The sequence below is a fragment of the Ambystoma mexicanum genome, chromosome 3p (assembly GCF_040938575.1).
Source record: "Ambystoma mexicanum isolate Mex_15411 chromosome 3p, UKY_AmexF1_1, whole genome shotgun sequence".
Taxonomy (NCBI): Eukaryota; Metazoa; Chordata; class Amphibia; order Caudata; family Ambystomatidae; genus Ambystoma; species Ambystoma mexicanum.
In genome coordinates this window covers 655,907,899-655,929,714 of record NC_090925.1, presented here as the reverse complement: position 1 = coordinate 655,929,714, position 21,816 = coordinate 655,907,899, and positions in this window count along the sequence as shown.

The following is a 21,816-nucleotide window of genomic DNA, read 5'->3' as shown; positions in this document are numbered from 1 at the left end:
TTCGGCATCCCCGTTTTCTGTGTCCGAGCATGCTGCCATCAATGGGGTGTCACCTATGGTGCTGCTGCCACCAGAGGCAGTGCCTTCTGTGGCATCCATTGGGGGGACCTGTGGTGGTGGTGTTGTGGGCATGCTGGCTGCTGGGGTGCCTGTTGATGTTCCCTCCTCTGTGCTGCCACCTGATTTGTGCTGCTGCCGTGTCTTGATGCGTGCAGCTGAGGTGGAGGGTCTCTGGCCGTTGGTCTTGGCCCTCTTTGCAGGTGTGCTGGTAGGGGTGTCCTGTAGCTCGTCGTTTGGATCGGACCCTGTGGTGGAGTAAAGGAGGGCGAGGGTTATTGATGGGTCTGTGGGATTTGGAATGGCATTGTATCACATGCTTTGGGGTGGTACCTGAGGGTGATTTGGGTCGGGGCCTTGGAGGTGCTTTCATTTGTGTGTGGAGTGAGGCTGCAGTTGTTTGGCAGCCTGCAGTTAGGGTGTGCCTGCTGCACGTGTAGTGCGTGTTTTAGGGGTTTTTAATTATTTATGTATTTATTGTGGGTTTTAACGTGCGCTATCAGGCCGATGTGTGTGGACGTTCTCCTGGACATGTGTTTCTGTTGCACTATGTGGACGCATGGTACTTCACATGGATGGACTGTGTGGATTTGGCATTGTTTTATCTGGCCCACCTACCTGAATCTTCGGATGTCTGCACTCCTTTCTCCATCCCTCCGACTCCCTCTATGCTCTCCATTCCGATGGTGGAGGCACAGATTTCTTCCCAGGGGGTCAACTTGATGGGTGATTCAGGACCTCCCCCGGTGGCTGTGGCAATGTTGCGGTTGGCAGAGAGTATGCTGCGGACGCGTATCCGCAGGTCGTCCCATCGCTTGCGGCATTGCTGTGGGGTGCGGGGTGCGGTCCCCACCGCACTTACCCGCTGTGCCACCAGAGCCCATATGGCCTTCTTGTTTGCAAGTGCCGTCCTGGTCATTTGCGTGCAGAAGACGACGGCAGCATTCTCCTGGAGGGTCTCTGTTAGCACGGTGAGTTCCTCACGGGAGAAGTGGACCTGCCGCTTGCGGTCGCACGCTTTCTTCGCTACTTTTCCCATTTTTCTTGGTTTCGCTAGGGTGGTTGACGGGTTGGGGTGTGTTTCAGGGTAGTGATTTTAGTGGTTGTGTGGTTTTAGTGTTTTTATAGGTGTACGCCGGGATGTTTCCCGTTCCGGGCCCGTGTTTTAACTTCCGTTTCCGTATATTTCCGGTCACCGTACTTTCCGGTAGGCGCACACTGCGGTGACCGCTAAGAGGGGTGGTGGTATTGCACCTAGGGCGCCTTACGGCGGCGGTGTGGGCCGTTTTGGGGTCATTTCCGCCATTGCGGACTTTGCACTTCCGCCGTGGCGTGGTGCTCGTGCCCGATGGGTCGGAATGGGCCGCACTTTGCTCCTTCGTGCAATGGCGGAAACGCTATTTACGCTGTGGCGCTCTGGTCAGTCGCTTTCCGCCAGGGTCGTAATGAGGGCCAATGTCTTTTGTTGCTATTTTATCTAAGTGCTGTATTGAGGCAAAGAGGCATAGCACATTCGTTCTATTGAGAATTAGCGGTTAAGGTCTGTTGGTTTGATTTTCAATGTGGATTTCGTAGATTTGATTTTGACGTAGCGGATTGACAAATGATGGAACTTTGTAGCTCTCTTTGGTGTAGTCTAGGGATCTTGACCTGAGTGAGTCGGATGAAATTTGATCGTATGTTTCTTTTGTTGTTTCATCAGTTGTAGTGCTTTTCAGGGACACATCTGAAATTTCGTCCAGAGAGGAGTGTGAGATTTCTTCGTAGTTGTCGGTTGTTGGTTGTTCGTGTTCCAGGGGGTATTCATCTATTATTATAAAGCTCGGGTGGACTGTGGGTTGTATGGATGGCGGTGTGTCTGGTATTTGATCTCCATGGGTGGATAAATTGAGTAGGTCTTTGTCTAGGAGTGATTTTTCTAGTGTTCTTCGTGGTGAGGAAGACTGTGGCTGAGTTTTGAGTTTTTCTTGGGTTCGACTGATTGATGGTGTAAGGAGACTTTGGGTCTTGCATTTTGACGCTGTGTGCAATTGGTCGGTTGTTTTCATGGCTCTCAGGAACACTCTTGAACCCGTTTGTCGTTTTTTGTTGGTGTTTGATTGTGTTGGTTTCGGGTCAGTTGTTTTTATTTTATTTTGCAAAGATCTTGTACGCCTCTGTGGTATTCTTGTTTAGTTGTATAGGTTCTTGAGTGTCCAATTGTGGGATAATAGTGGTTCCAGATGTTCCTTTCAAAGGGCACCTTTCGTTGATCGGAGGTGCGGAGTTGGGTTATTGGAGTGACTTAGGAGGAGGAACGACTGGTGTACCTTGGTCGATAATTGGGTTCAATTGAAGAGCTGGTTGCTGTTGATGGTGTGCTTTAAGCAGGGATAAGACTCTAGTTGTTAGTTTTGCTTTTTCTTGGCGGTCACCTCTTGCTATTTCATCTAGTCTTTGTTGCCAACGATGTGATTCTTCTGCTTCGGTAATCAAGCGGGATTCAATTGTCGATATGAAATTCTCCATGTAGATCTGTTTGGAGTGTATGAGGGCTCGGAGGGTTGCTTGGTCTCTCATGCTGTCTTTCATGTTTTCATGTAATTTAAGAAACGAGATCATCGATTGGGAGAGTACTGCGATTAGCATGTTTTGTAGATCTAGCATCGTGGTAGGAATCCTGGGCTTGGCATTTCTCTCGAGGTCTTGGTCTTTTGGCATGGTGTTGGTGTTCTTGTCTTGTAGAGTGTTACAATGAAAGGTCAGTTATTGGTTCTTGGTCATAGGATCTGGGGTGTAATAGGAGTCGTCTGACTCATAGTTGAAGCGGGTTGGGAGGGATTGTTTTCCAAAGTTGCCAGGATGAGATTCTGTTTTGGCAGGTAGTTGATGGCTTTCGTGTGTGATACACGGAGTCGAGGTTGAGTGCATTTGATGGTTATCAGTCAGGTTACCAAATAATTCCTTTCGTTTGTCAAGGCTTGTCATAATTGATTCGATTTCAGTGATGTCCATCGATAGTCTTTCAGCCTTGGTTGTCATTTTTCTTACAACCGTTTCTAATGGTTGTGCGAGCTTGATTGAGTTGTGTGTTTGTAGCCAGGCAAGTTTGGCTAATCTTGCTTTTTCTTTCTTCATTTGTTGGGATGTCGTCCATGATGGCTTTTGGAGGTTGATGTGGTCTCTATGCTCAGTTGTTTGGTGTGTTGAAGTGTCTTTTCCGGGTATGTAGTTATTAAGGTCTGTTGTTGGCTTGTTATCCTTTTCTTGTGTTGTGGTCGCTGTTTTGAGGGCTGCTGGGTTTCTTCATTCTCTTCGCGTTTGTTCTTCTGTATCTGCTGTTTTGATTTTATCGTTGGAGGTATTAGTAATGTTGCTTTGAGGGTCGCTATTGTCAATGGTCGGTAATCCAGGGTCTTGAAGATTTGAGTTATTTTTTGTGTGAAGAAGTTCTTGGTTGACAGGTCTAGGTGCTGGTGTTTCTTCTTGTTCCATATTACCTTGAGGACTGATCTTTGAGGTTTGCCGATTATCAGAGGTCTGGGTAGTAGTTTTACTTGCGTGGTGGTTAGTAAGCGCCAGAGGATTGTAGGTTTTTAGGAGTTGTAGGTCATATTGCTGATTCATGATGCAGGGGTTGTGAATTTGCGCTTGTATGTTGATTTGGTTAAGTGTTGTTTCTTCAAGGTTAGGATTTTGAGTAGCCTCAGAAGTTTGCCTTTTCGGGTTCTAGTTGTGGATTTTCTTGGGATGTGGTATTGGTGATACAAGGGTCTTCTATTCTGAGGTGGTCATTGTGGTTCCGTTCAGAGTACTTTGGGTGATGCTTTGTAGTTCCTTTGACAGTTGGTGCTCTTTGGAATGATTGTTCCATAGTTAATTTTGAGGAGTCTTGATCGGAGAAAGCAACTGTATTGAGTTTTGTTCTTAGTCTTGTTTTTGGACGTATCGTGGTTTGTTGCTTGGTGTTTCGGTTTGTAGATATTTTTCCTGAGATGTTGTACCGTCTTTGTTAGGATCCAAGGGACGAACCCTTTCAGTCTCCTAATAGTGCTAGGATTTGCGTTGAAATGAGTACATGGTTCAAGATCCAAGGGATGTGCCCTTTCGGTCTCCTAACATAGGTGGAACAGGCTTCTGTCAGGAATGTGGGTGACGTGGCGAAAGTAGTTGCCTTCTGAGGTATTACGTTTTTCTGGAAGGTTTTGAGCAGGGTCCAAGGGTCGAGCCCTTTCGGTCCCCTACCGAAAAAGAAAATTCCGTATAGGTAATTGCTGGGTGCAGGGTCCAAGGGTCATGCCCTTTCGGTCTCCTGGGCAATGGGGCAATAATACCGCAATTGTGATTATGGTAGTAGGAGGCAGGGGGGCTACAGTCTCGGTCTCGTAATTCCTTGCTGTTTGTTGGTGATTTAAGGTTTTGAGGACGTTGTGGGTAAGATCCAAGGATCAAGTCCCTTTGGTCTCCTACCAATAGTACACTTCAGGTGAGATGTTTGCGAGGTAGAGGGTCCATGGGTCAGGGCCGCTTCGATTCCTTGGTCAGTGCTGTGATTTGTCCAGGCGTCCGACCCTTTCACTCTCCTGGTTGGAGGTTTGGTCTTGTCTCATGTAGCAGAGTGAGGCCTCTTGGGCTCTGACAGTTCTTTGGGGTTGACGGCGGTTTGTGCCTGCTTGAAGTGCTGGGTCAAGTGAGCTGGTGGTATAGCCGCCGAAGGGGTGTACTCCTTGGGTCTTTTCCTGAGTGTTCTCTTGAGGGTTTCTCTGTGGCTTCGTATCGTGTTGTGGAGATCACTGTGGTCAGGTGAGTAGCTTGTTAAATAAACAGTGTCTCCGTTGAGCTGTCAATTCTTAGTAGTTACGGTGGGAAGGAAGAGCGCGGATAGGCTCCAAATCTGTGCTTTCTTGAGTAAGAGGATTCCAATGTGGATGTATCAGCGGACAGCGTTGCAGTCCCACTCCTCTATCATTCCTCTGTCACCAATGTCACAGAGGCGGCAGGGGTAGGTGCGTGCTGGGCGTCACGCCCGCGGGTACTGGGGGTTCGCATCGGCGGGGAGGCTCACTGGTTGAGTTCGATGTGGAAACAGCAGAACTGTGGGATTTCGGTGTTCGAGAGCTCCGCTGTGGGTTGGCAACGCCCACTGGCTCAAAGGAAGTGCCGGCCGTCTCAGGGGCACAGACTTATCCAACAGACGGTGCTATGTTGGTGTGACTGATCCGTAGGCATCAGTTGGCTGGCGAGATGGTGGGGGTGCTATGCAGCAGCGAAAATCAAAGGCCGGCCGTGCCGCGTTAGCATGTTACTCTGAGGTGGATGTGCCGGATATCCAGCCACGAGTTCCTCGAGCAGCAGCGAGAATCGAAGGCCAGCCGCACCGCGGCGGCACGTTACTCTGAGGTAGGTGCGCCGAATGTCCAGCTGCAAGCTCCTCTGTGGGGTGAGTGTTTGTTGTTGTGAGGGTTCGCGATGGAGCGGTTGGAGCACTGTACAGTTTCTAGACTTGCTGGTTGTTTGCACTGCGTTGGCGTGGCACTCTCGCCGGAGCTGGCCAGCCACGGGGGCTCTGTGGGGTGAGGGCTGGTGAAGACGTTGACGGTAAAGGTTGTCACTTTCCCACTTTCTCACTGTGCTGGGGAGTTGGGTGTTTAAGACGAAGTTCATTCCCAGGGTTTCTGGTAGGCTGCACCGCAGGGGGTCGACACCCTCTCGTCCATGTTATCAGTGGGCCAGATGGTGATCGGTGGGCTCGTTCGTGGGTTGTGTGGAGGTTCAAGTGAGTTGCAGGTGAGGGAAAGGGAGATAGTCATTGCTACTTCAGTGTGCTGGGGCAGGTGGGCTTCGGTTGGGGGGTTAACAAGTGCTGGCTGCTGGGGGTACAGGAACTTGGTCTGCTAGTCAAACGATTTGGTGTAGTCACACAATGCTTCTCACAATATCAGAGGCAAGCTCCCGGAAACCGAAGACCAAAACACTCTGCAGCCGACTCTGTGGCCGCTCCACGGTATTCTGGGGGTTTTGAGTTCTTAGGTAATTGCAGTAGAAAGAGGACAGGGGCAGTCAAAGTAAATGCAGTCAGCGGCAGCAGCAGAAAAAAAGTAGAACCTTCTCTAGTGCAGACCAAAAGACTCGGCAGCTGACTCCGCAGGAATGTTATATTAGGGGCCAAAGGTATCTGGTAAATGATTATAGAATGGTTACCACAGACCAATTCTGGTCCGCCATCCTCACGGCAGAAACACTGTTGTATATGGGAGTCGCACACCACATTTCACATTTGGAAAAGAATAACTGTCATGATACAAGAAATTAGATAAAGGATGACATGTATTTTGCTTGAACACAAACCCTATTAGATGGGACTATTAACTGATTTTAATCCATGATTAGGATGACTATGGGCCTCATTACGACCCAGGCGGTAAGTTACCGCCTGGGTCGTACCTTTACCACCATGGCGTAAACTATGTTTACGCCATGGTGGTTGGCGGACTTACCGCCCCATTCCGAGGTTGGCGTGGGCGGTAAGTCCCCAATCGCCATTTACCCTTCCCCATTCCCATTTTTGCCCCATAGGGCATAATGGCAGTGGGGAAGGCGTTAATTACGCCACCGTAAATTACGGTGGCGTAATTAACAACAAGGTCCCTTAGCGCCATGGATTTTAACACCTGCTAAAAGCAGGTGTTAAATCCTCCATGGCGCTAAGGGACCAAGGAATCAGGCGGTAAGGGTCGGCGCTGTTTACGCTGCCGTAAACCCCTTACCGCCTGGGTCCTAATGAGGCCCTAGATATGGTTTCTTATTTTTATATTATTGTTTTTAACATTATTATGCTGATGAATTAATGCTATGTAGTATGAAATGGTGTGTACAGAAACCACAATTAATGTTACGTAATGCTATGTAATTAATTTAATTGTTTGTATGAAATTTGTATAAGGTTTTAAAAAATCTATTGCACTATGAACTAAATAAACTAAATAAATAAATAAACCTATCTAGAGAATGAAGACCAGATTTATTTCATAAGAAGAACTGACCAGTCTTAAAGCAATTGGGGGAAAACCTTTGACTAAATGAGGGATTTTTTTATAGCCAGCCAAAGATAAAAAAGTGATTTAAGTATTCTATTTGTAAGACAAGCATTAAGAGAGGGTTGCCGTTATATAGCATTGCTTTCATAAACGATAGATGAGAAAGCTCATATCCACAAACAGTGGAAAACACATCTCAAATGGGGACTTTTAAATGCATGCAATTTCTAATATTCGGAACCCATCAGCGCCTATTTTCATTAAAAAAAAAATAATAATAATATGAACTTTTGCTCCACACACCCTTCCAACCGACAAACAAAACAGAGGAGAAGGCACAAAAGCAGAGCTTTCTGCCAATGCCAGGGGCGGCACGGATGTTTACAATAGGGTTACGCAACTGGTTTTCCATCCAAGGGCACTGGCACTGACAGAGAAAAGATGCAATGCCTTGCAGATAATTCTGAAATGAACCGACATACAGGAAAAATGGGAGCTTTCTCAGATGGTCTGAGCTGTGTCACGATCCATCACAACATAACTGTAGATCCTGACATTTGTTGGACTGCTCCGTTAACCACCTGGCCTATATTAATGTATTTCTTATATAGCGCTGCAAACCCATAGGTATCAGCATGCTGAAATAACAGAAGACACTCAATGTATCGACCTTCAAAGGATGAAAGGCTGATTTGACACTGTTAGGATTCGAGCCTGCCACAGCAGGCTGTCGCACTGATATGAGGGTGAGCTTAACTCACTGCGCTATCTGACCAGCTATCAGAGAAATGGGCTTTCAAGAAAGATGTCAAGTTGCACTCAAGCCACTTAGCACCTTAATAAATTGAGTTTCTGCAGGTGTTGCGTGTGCTGTTCCTTACATGTCAGCTGTGCATCATGAAGCAGCCTTTTGAGTTTTGCCGACACTCATGGAAATACACAACATGCTTAATATCTCAATATCTGTTTCACCACCTCCTAACATTAGCGGAGGCAGCCAGGGAAGTTTCTAGCCAACTTGGTGGCCAGGGCGAAACAGCAGAATTGCCCCCCACAACCCCTCACTGGCATATGTCGCCCATACACTACAACTATGTGTCATGTGACAAAACCCCTCCTTAATATGAATAATTAATGTCTATATAAATGAAGCTGGTTTCATTACATTGTAATGCTAGTACTTCACAGCAGAAATCATATGTGAAAACACAGCTGATGCTGCCCAAGTAAATGGTTCTTCTATCACCTGCCATTAGGGAAGGCCGTGCCTGAATGCAGTTTCAATATGTCTGTACTGACACACTGCGGTGTGACCAGCCTCCTGGGGTCTGAGGGCCCACTGACCACTGGCCCTGTGTTGCAGGCATTCTTTTCCTACCACCTCACTTGTATTTTGCAAGGAGCAATACTAGTCTAACAATATGAATTATTTTCTGATGGAAGGTTATCATTGCAAGATGGACAGTCTGGTACACTGTCCTCATCCTACTCGATCTCTCTGCTGGCTTCGACACGGTCAACCATACCTTCCTGCTCAACCGTCTCCGTGATAACCTGGGCATCACTAATCAGGCTCTGGCCTGGCTGACCTCTTTCCTCTCTAATCAACCCTCCCAGGTCGAACTTGGGTCCTCTTATTATCTTTCTTCCTCTCTACCTGTGGTTATCCCAGGGGTCTAACCTCTCGCACTGGCTTTTCAACCAATACCTGGCAACTCTCGGCCACTGCATTGCCATTTTCTGCTCAACTTTTCAGTGCTACGTGGACGAGACTCAACTCACTTTCAGGCTGCCCTCACCCACCTCCTGTCCCTCTCTCATCTCTGATTGCCGCCAATGATCTTTGTCTGAATGCCAGCAAGGCGGAGATCCTCCTCATCGGCACACATTTATTATCCTTTCCCCTCAATCTCTGGCCGGCCTCCCTTGGCCCTCCTCCTACCCCCACCTGCAAGGCTTAGAACTTCGGGGTCATCTTTGACTCCACACTTTCCTTCTCCTCCCACATCCCTGAGGTCTCTAAAAAGTCAAACCTTCTACTGCACCTCCTCAGAGATACTCTGGCTTTCCTCTCCTTCCCCCAGAAGCTCACTGTCCCTCAAGCTTTGGTTGTCTCTAGGCTGGACTACTGTAACAGCCTCTTTCTAAATCTACCTGCCTCTACTCTCCGCCCCTGCAACTAATCAAGAACAGGACTGCAAGACTTGTCCTTGGCCTCAAGCCCTGGGATCGTATCTCTCCAGCTCTGAAATCTCTCCACTGGCTCCCAGTGGACCCAATGATTACATTCAAAACCCTCTGCATTGTCCACAAGGCTTTCTGGGGCCTAGGTCCAAAATACCTTCAACTATCCCTCTGCAAATACCTCCCCTCTCGAGATCTTCGCTCCTCTACCTCAAACTATCTCAGTGTCAGTCGTTTTTCAAAGAAACGCGCTGGAGGTAGATCTTTGTGTTTGGCTCGGGCCTCCCTCTGGAACAGCCTCCCTGCCACTCTAAAACTTGCAGAGAACCATCTCCGGTTCCGGAAGCACCTCAAGACCTTCCTCTTTGCTTCTGACTTTGCTCCACCTCTCCCTTGCGGATCTGCTCTCTTGGCACCGTGCACCTGGTTACCCTCTGTCCCCTGGGCCCAGGTACCTGCTCACCCTGCCAGCCTCCTACACTGCCTCCTGGCCGCCCCTAGCACTGGGGACTGTATCTGTACACATAGAGTCCCCCAGATGCCTTTTCTTATTCTTTTTGCACTTTCCAGACCTACTTAGTCTGCTGCCTTAAACACAGCACTTGCCACTTGTTGGCTGCACTACCACAGTTTATTGTTTCTATTATCTATTTATTTTTATTTATTATTATTTACATGTTTCTCCTCTGCTCTGCACTTTCCACTCTCTCCCTACCATGCATGTTTTGCCCTTTCCCTTTCCTATGCACTTGTGCATTCTCAATGTCACTGGGCCTAGTAAGATCGTTGTTTTTGTTCTGCCCAGTTCCCCTCTCTTTCCTTGTCGCACTCTGAAACACTTGTGTACGAGCGCAATATAAATAAATTATCATATCATCTAATACACTCTTATAGTACTCGTTCAATGTCATCAATGATATTTGTGATGTCATGTTTGATGTCCTGGGTGTTAGTCTTAGCAGTGCACGGTGGTGCCGCAAATTATGGTTGCTTAGCTTACCATAACTGGCGGATTTCAGGGGGTTTTCGGTTTTACTGTGAACCATAATGGCACGTTTGTATTATGTCGCATTTGTCAAGTTTTTTTAGTTGATTTCACAGGTTTGTAGTAGCGCAACTTAACCATAACGTCCCCTTAACAAAGTTTTTTTTAGTGAATTGTACAGGTTTTTAGTAGGACAATTTAAGTATAAGATGTAGGTAAGAAAAAAATGTTGTACTACATGTCACATATTTTCAGTAGAGCAACATAACCAAAATGTCCCTTTAAGAAGGCTTGTTCGCTAAACAGTATGCACCTTGCGAAGATTGCCACATGAAAGTATACTGTCGTACAGCACCGTGACATGTCCCGGAATCAGTGCAAACTTACCTGAACAAACTATGTCTGGTGGGCAATGTGCAAATAGAGTTTATGTTCATGTAGGAACGTACACCTTCAACATTTGCCTTACACAACGCCAACACGTATTGGTATGCAGCGATTGCCAATGCACTACACGTTATATATTGGTAGTGAAAGTTGTACTTATCTGAAAAATTCATCCGCTAAAGACATCCTTCCTCCCTAAGAAACTGCAGCAGTGGTGTAATGTAAAAGCATAAGAAACTGTGTCGCTACCTTGCACATAAGACTGACAACATTTGTTGCCATAAATACACCCACTCACATTACCGTTTGATGTCTTTTTGCTCAATGCCGTTCTCATATTGCCTTATTGCCTGCCATGCCAAAAAGTAGAGCCACCCGTAAACAAAGCTACCAATGCGTTAATAAAGAACTTTCACAATATAAAGAAAAATAAAAAAAAATTGCATACACTCCATGTACTCCATATTTCTCAGTAAAGTACATAGACACAATAATAGGAGTCTAAATTAGTAAAGCAGTAACGTGTGCTACTAAAAAGGATGTTAACTTGTTGTAATCCGAGGCGACTCTGGCAGTGCGGATGTTAGGGAGAATTCTCTGTTTAGGCTGAATTTCCTAACCTAGTGAGTCCCCCAGCAGCTTTGCTGGATTTCTGGAGTTTGTTTTTTTCCATCCTGCCAGGAGTGAGACTCTTTTTCTCCCAGTCTTGGACATGAATGTGGTTAATTCCTTTGAATGTCAATGTGTTCTATGGGCTATGGGGTCTTTTACTCCATAGGGTCTCATATGTTTTTCTATGTGTGTTTCACCGCACCCTCTGTGCCTTAACACTGGGGCGTCCTAGAGGATCCCCACCATAGACTCCATACTCTGGGACTGACTACTGTCTCCCAGGGCATGTAAAGTCACCATTGGCTTTACTATACCTAAATTTACTAACAGAACTAGTACAAACCATCCTATTGTGGACGTACTAGTAGGGGTAATTTGATTACCCCTGGGTCTGTTATTCGAGGGGGCACTGTCCCGTCCCCCCTCGTCGAGTTTTGGCTGGTGGCAGTGGAAACTACTTGTTATATTCGACCCCGAATATAACTCTATGGGATTCTTCCCATTGTTGGAGGTTAATACTTTTTCTCGTTAATCTCTAACATACCACCGGTTTATTTATCTTAAATAAATCTATCGGTTGGTATTTTCTGCCAGAACTCGGTTTTTAAAATGGCATCTGTGTTCGTCTCTGTGACTCCTAAACCAAAGGTTGAGCCCTTTGTTCCACTTTTGGCGGGATTTTGCACAGAGGCCCTCCAAAGTGGTGCCATTCTCTCTGGGTACCACAGAGGGTGTGGGAGGGGGTTTAGGCACCCTGGACTGAGTTGCCTTGCCAACTCAAGTCGCACTCTGGTGTGATTGGCCCAAGTGGTGAGCCACCCCGCTCACCACTTAGCGTGTTTTGATTGACAGCTAGGCTGAATGAATGGTGGTTTTCTGCATAAAAGCAGGGCTTTTGGGACTGGATCTTCAGAAGTCGCCACAGGACCTAAGAATCCGATGAGGGTAAAGCTGAGCTGACCTGCAACAACGACACCTCCAGTGGAGCCCTGCTGAACCGACTCACCACTTCCCAACGACAGAGGAGATCTCCCGGCTGGAGAGTCTATTTCCCCTGACTGGTGGGAACAACCAGTCCCCTTTGCTTTTTCTTCGCTTCCAGGGCGTAGTGGTCGAATTGCCCGTGCTGCGCACCCCGGCAACAGGATAGCCACTAACCCGTACCGCGACCAAAAGGTGGTGCCTTGTGACGGAGAACTCCGCGGCTGGTCTCTTCCCTGGTGGTGCAACGATCTTCAACATTCCTTCGACGACGAGAGCATCTCTCCTCTTGGCAAAGCCCCGACTTGCATCCACCACCAGGAACAACTGCCCCCGCCGGAGCTGTCTCTCCACATACAAGGTACCGTGTCCGCCTGGCTTCCCTTGTGACGGTTAGCGTGAGGTGTCTTAATCCTCGCCTCTCCATTGGGTCGCCTCTAAGCCTTCTTAACTTTCTGTTCTGAACTGGTCCAATCTTTCTGTGACAATTTGTGCCAAAGACTCGAAGTGCATTTCCACTGTGATACTTTTTGGGACATATCGCCTTGCCTCTCTCCGAGTGGGCCTGGCCTCTGAACTCTGTGATCTACAGTAGACCATGCCTTACTTGCTTTGCATTGGTTTGTAAAAGTGTTGGTACCGAGTTGATTTAATACCCTGCCTTTTCTCACCCGTCCTAACGCATACTAGAGTGCCAGCTAGGTGAAAGCATTCACCTCTGTCTGCAAATAAGTGGTGCAGTTGAACCTAGACTTGTCGAACTATTGTTAGGGGGATTGATTTACTTATAGTAATTGTAATTGAAGTTGTTTGCCGTATTAGTGCCAGTGTGTTTTTCATAGATGTGTTTTTATAAATAAATAACTATATATCTTTACACTGAAGCTCTGTTCCATGTTTGCTTGTTCTACTGTGTAAATTGCCCTATTTTGTATACTCCACATACTGCCTAACTCTTCTTGAGGGAAGTCTGACTGCTCAGCCACAGCTACCAAGTGAATCTGTGTGATACAGACTGCTACCAAATGGGTTTACTGCCAAACACCTGTAGTCCTAAATCTTTTGCAGTGGTCCCAGAGGGAACTGCACAGGTTTCCGCCTAACAGCAGATCACAAAACAAAATCCTCTTTCAAGATGGCCGCCATACAAAGGGAAGGCGGTTATTGTATACATAGCCCCTCTTCCCTTTCCATGGTAGGTTTAAAAAAACACAAGTACGCGGCGTGACGCAGAACCTGTAAATAAACAGCGACGTACAACCTAATAACTTACATTTGGAAATAATACAGTGGTATGTAAAAGAACACGTAAACATTTTACAGGTTACAAAGTATATTTATTAAACAACAAATTTGAAGAGACCATCGGAATAATCCCATAATCAATGCAATGATTACAATGCTTGTAAGGGAGGCATTGCAAATGTTCAAGATGAGGAGGCTGTTTTTTTCCTCATGCTAACATTTTGAGGTCTTCGTTGAAGCAGTCGCTTTGTTTCCACAGTGATTTCCCAGAAGTTGTCATGACCTTGAGGCTACAGCACCATAAATGATGTCACGTTGCTCCGAATAGCGAGTTCAGCGTACGGAAAAAGCGGGCTTACACTCTCATTCCACATTATTGTTGTGGACAGGCAACCGCTCACCAGCAGTTTGTATTTGCCGTCCGAAGAAGCCCTCACTCGGGATTTGAAAACCATGGCACGCACAGTAAGGCAATATATACCTAAGCGGGAAAGGTTACAGAAAGTAGGTGTCAGTAACCAACCTGTACCAAAACATTTTAAAAGAACACACAGAAAATATGCAAAGTGCTACACAAAAGTAAGTGCTCAAAGTTGACATTCTAGTAATATGTTACTAATTCCATGTGTACCTATAGTTGCAGGCTACAAACGCCGAAATTTTGCATGCACCGTAAGAGAAAAAAAAAATGCCAAGTACACAGAAAGAAGATAATTAAGTTATGAAATGAAAAAGAGTGGACAAATAAAAAAAAATGATGTCTCGTCATTTGAAAGAAGACAAAAAAAACGTGCAAGGTTATACACAAAGCTATGTGGACAAAGTAAACTTTTAAAATAAGAAATATTAATGCTAAAAAAGGTTGAGTGCAGCCATACCCTACTAATGAGCAACCAGTACACTCTGAAACATTACAGGAAAACTTTAACAGGGAAGAAAAATAATATGTCAATTATATTGGCCCTTTTAGATGTGCAGTTATGTAAACATAAAGCATGTTCCCTGTAGAGTGGCCAAAAGTAAACTTACAAAATATTTACTGCCTCCATTCTTTTTCTGCAAATTAGAGACGAATGTGTTCGCAGCGAAGAATCTTTGTTGACTGATAGTGCATGTCCCTTACAAACTTTTTAAAACATCACCTTATCAATTGCTATTTTTTTCGACCCTTTCATTCAGTGAATAGCTAGTAAGTTTCTCTTTCGCTCAAGGTAAAAAAACAATTGCCCCTTTACGTTCACTCGGATGCGCGGGCGTTTTGAGCGGTCAACCAAAAAAGCAACTCATGTGGCTTTCACTCAGAAGCCAAATACATTCTTTCTTTGAAACAACATATTGAAATTCAATTATGAGAACCACTACTCCCATACACCTCCTTCCATGTAAACGTATCATTTTAGAGACAAAAATACTCCACTTTTTCAGTTTGTGCTTCCACAGCTCATTGGCCCCCCTCAAAGTTCACCTTCTGAAATACTATTACTTGAGTGTGAGAAGTCCAGTGCTCTCTTGTTTTGGAGGTATTTCTGGTGATATCTGCGCACACTAAAACATTAATTAAAGATAGGGGGGCACCGAAGAAAGCTGACTTAGGGAAAGCTGTTTTTCAACCAATCAGGGAAAGAGCCACATGTTCCTGAGAACGACATTTTCCCCCATCCAGTCTAAGGGGAAAACAGACATCTTCAGAAGCCTTGCCCCTTATAATTTTCGCCCCCTGCACCATACATCTCCAAACTTTCCAAACAAAATCAGAGTGCCCGATATATTTTTTTGCAAAGTTTGGCGACGATTCGTCCAAGGGTTGGACAGGTATAAGGCAGCCAAAAAGTGTTCTGTGTATGGAAACAGCCACTCTGCCAAAGCAACAGTCACTAACGTGCCTGTCTAATGTGCTGCAGTGGGTGACGGCAGGACCTAGAGATTTGGATATTTGTCCATATATTTTTGAATCTATAGGTGTACATTGGGGTTTACCTCCACCGCTAACAAGGTCGTTTCTGGGTGCATGGGCTTCGGCCATGCACCCAAGACTATACACCCTCCCCAGAACCATCTGACTTGCTAACCTCTAGGATGAGTGTATGCACTGCAGTAATGTGATGTGGTGGGTCTGGTCAGGGCCTAGGGTTTTAGGAGTATGATGTGTCGGCTATGGGCTGCAGCCATGGAAGCAAAACTCTACATCCTTCCCACAACCACCTGAGTGATTTACATTAGTACGGGTGTATTGATGGGTATGCTATGTTGCACTTGTTCTGGCCAGAGACTGCACTCCTAGCTGTATGTCCATAGATATTATTGCCATATGTGGATGTGCACTCGCTTATACCTCCAGCGCTTATAACTTTGTTCTTGCGTGCATGGCCTTCGCCCATGCACCCAACACTGTACACTCTCCACTCAACCATGTAATTGATAATCAATACTACATGTGTATCCATGGTTGTCAGATGCTGCGGTTGTTGTGGGCAGGGCCTAGAGTATTGGATGCATGGCCGTAGGCCGTTCGCTTATAACTTTGTTCTTGCGTGCATGGCCTTCGGGGATGCACCCAACACTGTACACTCTCCCCTCAACCATGTAATCGATAATCAATACTACACGTGTATCCATGGTCGTGAGATGCTGCGGTGGTTGTGGGCAGGGCCTACAGTTTTGGAAGTATGCCCTTCGGCCTATGGCCTACGGCCATACATCCAAGACTATAGGCCCTGCCCACAACCACTGCAGCATGTCACGACCATGGTGGCATACTAACCAATAACACACCCATAACAAAATGTAACATAATAGTGACATGTACTCAAAATCAATGGTCACTAACACCACACGTGTCCTGCGAACATGTATAACTTTGTTCTTGCGTGCATGGCCTTTGGCCATGCACCCAACACTGTACACGCTCCCCTCAACCACGTAATCGATAATCAATACTACACGTGTATCCACGGTCGTGAGATGCTGCGGTGGTTATGGGCAGGGCCTAAAGTCTTGGATGCATGGCCGTAGGCCGTGCGCTTATAACTTTGTTCTTGCATGCATGGCCTTTGGCCATGCACCCAACACTGTACACGCTCCCCTCAACCATGTAATCGATAATCAATACTACACGTGTATCCATGGTCGTGAGATGCTGCGGTGGTTGTGGGCATGGCCTATAGTCTTGGAAGTGTGGCCTCCGGCCTGCGGCCATGCATCCAAGACTCTAGGCCCGCCCACAAACACTGCAGCATGTCACGACCATGGTGGCATACTAACCAATAACACACCCATAGCAAAATGTAATATAATAGTGACATGTACTCAAAATCAATGGTCACTAAGGCTATGCACCCAACACTGTACACTCTCCCCTCAACCATGTAATCGATAATCAATACTGCACGTGTATCCATGGTCGTGAGATGCTGCGGTGGTTGTAGGCAGGGCCAAGAGTCGTGGATGCATGGCCGTAGGCTGTGCGCTTATAACTTTGTTCTTGCGTGCATCGCCTTCGGCTATGCACCAAACACTGTACACTCTCCCCTCAACCATGTAATCGATAATCAATACTACATGGCCGAAGGCCATACTTCCAAGACTGTAGGCCCTGACCACAACCTCCGCAGCATGTCACGACCATGGTGGCGCACTAACCAATAACATACCCTTAGCAAAATATAATATAATAGTGACATGTACTCAAAATCAATGGTCATTAACACCAGGCGTGTCCTGCGAACATTTTCAAGGTGCCTGTACACAGCATGGATGCAAATAGTATCCTTATTAGATACCTCATTTTCTGCACGTACAAACATCCTGAAGAAGGCGCCAATGCAGAATACATAATTGACAGTTGCCGCCCAAAGAAGTAGAGTATTTCATCCGTCTCTTACTCTTTAAACCTCCCCAAGCACTGTAGAAAATCAAAATCATTTACCAAACACCATTTCACATGGCGAACACATCATTAACATCCTCCGCCCAAACAAGTACCATATTTAACCCATCTCTTACTCTGTGATCCTCCCCACGCACTGTAAGAGAGCAAAACAGTTTCTAAAACAGCATTTCGCCTCTGGTAGGTAGTGCGCTGTCTTCGGATCCAACATGTCGGGCGCTTCCACACATTCTGACATTTCAGATGTCATCTTTGATGTCCTGGGTGTTAGTCTTAGCAGTGCACGGTGGTGGCGCGAGTTATGGTTGCTTAGCATACCATAACTGGTGAATTTCATAGGTTTTTAGTAGCGCGACTTAACCATAACATCTCTTCAACAAAGTTTTTTTTATATTATACATTTTCATAGTGTAAATTTGATAGATGTGTACTAGGGTTCCCTTACTTTATATACAATTAACTTAGAACATATCGAACACCCCGCTAATGATTTTGATGTCTGCGGATGGTCACGGACGACATCAACACTACCCAAGCATGCAGGGGGTATCTGAAATTGTTCTATCATACCATATAAACACTACACAAGTTGAAAAAGCAGCACATATACACATTATATATATTAATAAATAAGCAGTGGACCCTACATACTTAACACATCAATCAGCCATTGAAATACGATATGTAATAAAATGGATTATACCATAACAAAAAAGATATACCTCCAACATAATTACCTCACAGAAACTGCAGAGCTAGAAGCAACAGTTGACCTACATAACACAACGAATACAACTTACCAGAAACTAGTAAGTAAACTTAAATTTCTGTATATATTGCTCTACTTTTTGTGTGAGGTACAGTATAATTAATATATTTTTGTTTTTCACACAGAAATGTGCATTACTTTGGAGTGGCTGGAAGAAAATGTTTCACATGAGGAAATGTCTGAAGATAGTGTTAATAAAGGTAGACACTTGTCTATACAAGGAAATGAATACTCATTACCTAATGTGTACTTAATATATGTTTATTTTTTACAGACCATACAAAGATTGAAAATGTGACTCCAAAAGACACAATGGAAAAGACTCTCGAACGCATTGAACATAAAGTAGACATTCTTAAAGAAAATGTCAATAGTTTGAAACAGTTAGTGGAGGACCACATCAAAGAAAAAATTAAGTACCATTGTCCCACCTGTACCTGTGCCCTCTCTCCATGTCCCAGTGAACTATCCCCAAACCGTGAACAACAAAATAAACGTTTTGATGAGACTTCCATCCCTTCATCCCCTCCCATCGATCCTCTCCAAACCGCTAATTCACCTATTTTTGTATCAGTTTCTGCTTCCCCCTCCCTTTCATAATTTGTGTATATTTATGTAATTAAAAAAATGTTATGTTTCTTGTAATGAAATTCTTTGTATCTTATTTTTTTTTATATAAAAAGCAGTTAAAATATCCGCGGACAGCGTGCCTGTCTGGCCTGTCCGTAATTAACAAAATGTGGATGTCCTAAGGACACTATACCTCTCCGTAACATTCGCAACCAAGATGGAACTGTTCTTAGAACACACCAGCTGTCCGGGATGTCCGTAAATCAACAAAATGGAAGTGTCCTAAGGACACTATACCTCTCTGCACCATTCGCAACCAAGATGAAACTGTTCTTGGAACACACCAGGTGTCCGGGTTGTCCGTAAATGAACAAAATGGAAGTGTCCTGAGGACACTATACCTGTCCGTACCGTTCGCAACCAAGATGGAACTGTCGGTAGAACAGGTGCGGTGTCCGGGATGTCCGTTGTCAAACAAAATGGAGGTGTACTAAGGACACTATACCTGGCCGTACAGTCTGCAGAACATCTATGCACATGTGCACCATACCCGTAAGTTCTGCGAACATCACGCCTGTCCGTGACTGTCTCACTTGTGTCGCACTTTTAATTAGTTTGAGGACCAGAACAATGTTCATAGAACACCTGCGCGCATGCGTACGACCGCTCCTACGCAATTGCTGTCCTGCGGACACCCGTTCCCTTTGCGGACATGTTCCCAACGTCATCATGTGACCACACATATATACTCTGTCCAGATGCCCAACATTTTAAAATAACTTATTCAGACAATCCAAATTATTTTACAGTAAAAAATCACCATTTCACATGTCCCAGACAATGGCCCTGGCGTTCCACATATTTTGTTTAACTTTTTGAATGCTTTTGAGTGTTCGATATGTTCACCCCTCCACCCCTATAAAAGGCCACACCCCAGAGCTGATCTTCATTGTACTTCTAGCTATTGCAGATTGACTTTTGCTGCCTTTAGTGCTCTAGCTGAGATTACCTCATCAACCCTAATGGCATCCATGGCTGCTGTTGCTGCATCAGCCTCAGCACCACCCCCAAACCCTCCACCACCACCACCACCTCCCCAAGGGCCTGCAGAGGGGAATACGTGTGAGGATGTAGAGAATGAGAAGGAAGAGGATGAAGAGAATGAGGTGGAGGAACGCTCTACTACCCGGGAGTCCTGGGTGTGGCAGTTGTTTACCATTTATGGTAACGTACCGAAAGCACATGCGAACAAGGTCACCTGTAACCAGTGCAAATTGGTGCTGAGTCATGGGAGATGGGGGCTGTACAGCTTTGGTACGACATCCATGAAGCGACACCTAACTTCGTTCCACGGTGCGGACATTCGCAAGTTTGTACCTTGTGATGAACGTAGTAGGTTGAGTTCCTCCACAGCATCCTCTGTTTCCAGCTGCGTCACAGGCAATTAGCAATGCTGTTGACCCTTACCTTTCGAGGGTAACAATATTGTGTATGTACTGCGAGGCAGTACTCTGCAGGGGGAGAGTTTTCGAAGTGCTTTCGAGACTACGGTCACAGACGACCAGAAGACCTGCTGCCTACTTAAATAAGGCCAACCCTACATCTTCCTCTCTCCACCTGCCCTTTCTTATCTCCGTGGTTGGTATCCCTTCCTTACCCTCCTTTCCCCTCCTCTCCTATTGTGCCGTGTGTAAAAAAGCTAAAAAAATATAAAACAACAAAAATGCAAAAAAATATAAAAGGCTCTTTTCAGAGACACCTTTCTCAGTTTCAAAATAGAACTATCAAATAAACAGTGCAGGTCCCTGCACATTTATTAAAAGTCTTTCTGACAGTTCTAGGACAGATACAACTTTGGGGTGCTGTCCTACCAAAACCAATGCACTTTTCTCTGGGAGTAAGTGGTGGCTCTGAAAAGAGCCTTTTGGTGGTGTTTTGTGTGTTTGAAAAACTTGGATTTGTCTAATGCAAAATAAATGACTATAATTCCAAAAAAGGTTGCAATGCATTTTGTACATTTCTAAGAAAAATCTGATTGCCAGCATATGTAAAATGGACTCCATCTCTGCGAAAAATTAATGTGCTACGAAACATAATATTTTCTTTGCGAAAAGAGGACATGCCAAGATCTCTTAGAAAGGCACAAACAGCCTTAATGATATTGCGTCTCACTTTCTCCATTTGTGGGCCAAATGAAGAAGAACGCAGCCACATTTGCCTTTGTGCAATACGAGAAAAAATTACTTGGGAATTTGGAAACATGTCCATGACCTTCTCAAGTCCTTCTTTCATTGCAAATTGCGAAGAAATTCCAGACACATGTCCTAAACTGTTCCCTTACAATGAATTATAATTATTTCAGGATGATGCTCTGTCTGTGAAGTAGCACAGAGAGGTACCAATCCAGCCACTTAATTTCACGTACTCCATTCCAGTACACTTCGACATGAGGAATCCAAGTTCTGCAGATACACCACAACGTTCTACATGCACCTCCAACCAACGTATCCATGAGTCTCCCAAAATCCAGATAATCTGTTTTCGAAAACACGCAGCCATAGCTATCTGTTCTTCTCAGTGAAAAAGACGTCCTCACTAAATCTCTCCTTGCACAACACACCCACTAAACTTTACTGACCAATTCCTAGCTCTGCTCATTCTCATATGCATGCCTCTCCACCCCAGAATCCCTGTATGTAATACCCACTGTCCGCAGACTACCGCCATGTCCGCGGACATGTGGAAGATCTGAGCGTGGTGAATGTACATTTAAATAGTGTTCCCCATTTCCCCTTTAAGGTGGGCTCTGAAAAGATCTGTTTTTTTGGGGTTTTTTGCAGATGCCTGACAGACACCTGTTATTTTGTATTTTTTGGGGGTTTTTTCTTCTTATTTTACAACTAAAATCTTCACATAACCTGTTCCAAAGAAACCCTTACATTTCAAAAGAACATGGCATTTCCCAAAAAAGATAAAGAAACACCATCTGCTTCAAAATAAGCAGCATTACTCGAAACAATAGTCTTCTTGTTACAGAAAAACATACCAGCTCTTAGCATGAAAGCACGCATGCCTCGATTGATTGCACATCTAGCAATGTTTTGCTGAGGACAAAACACAAAAC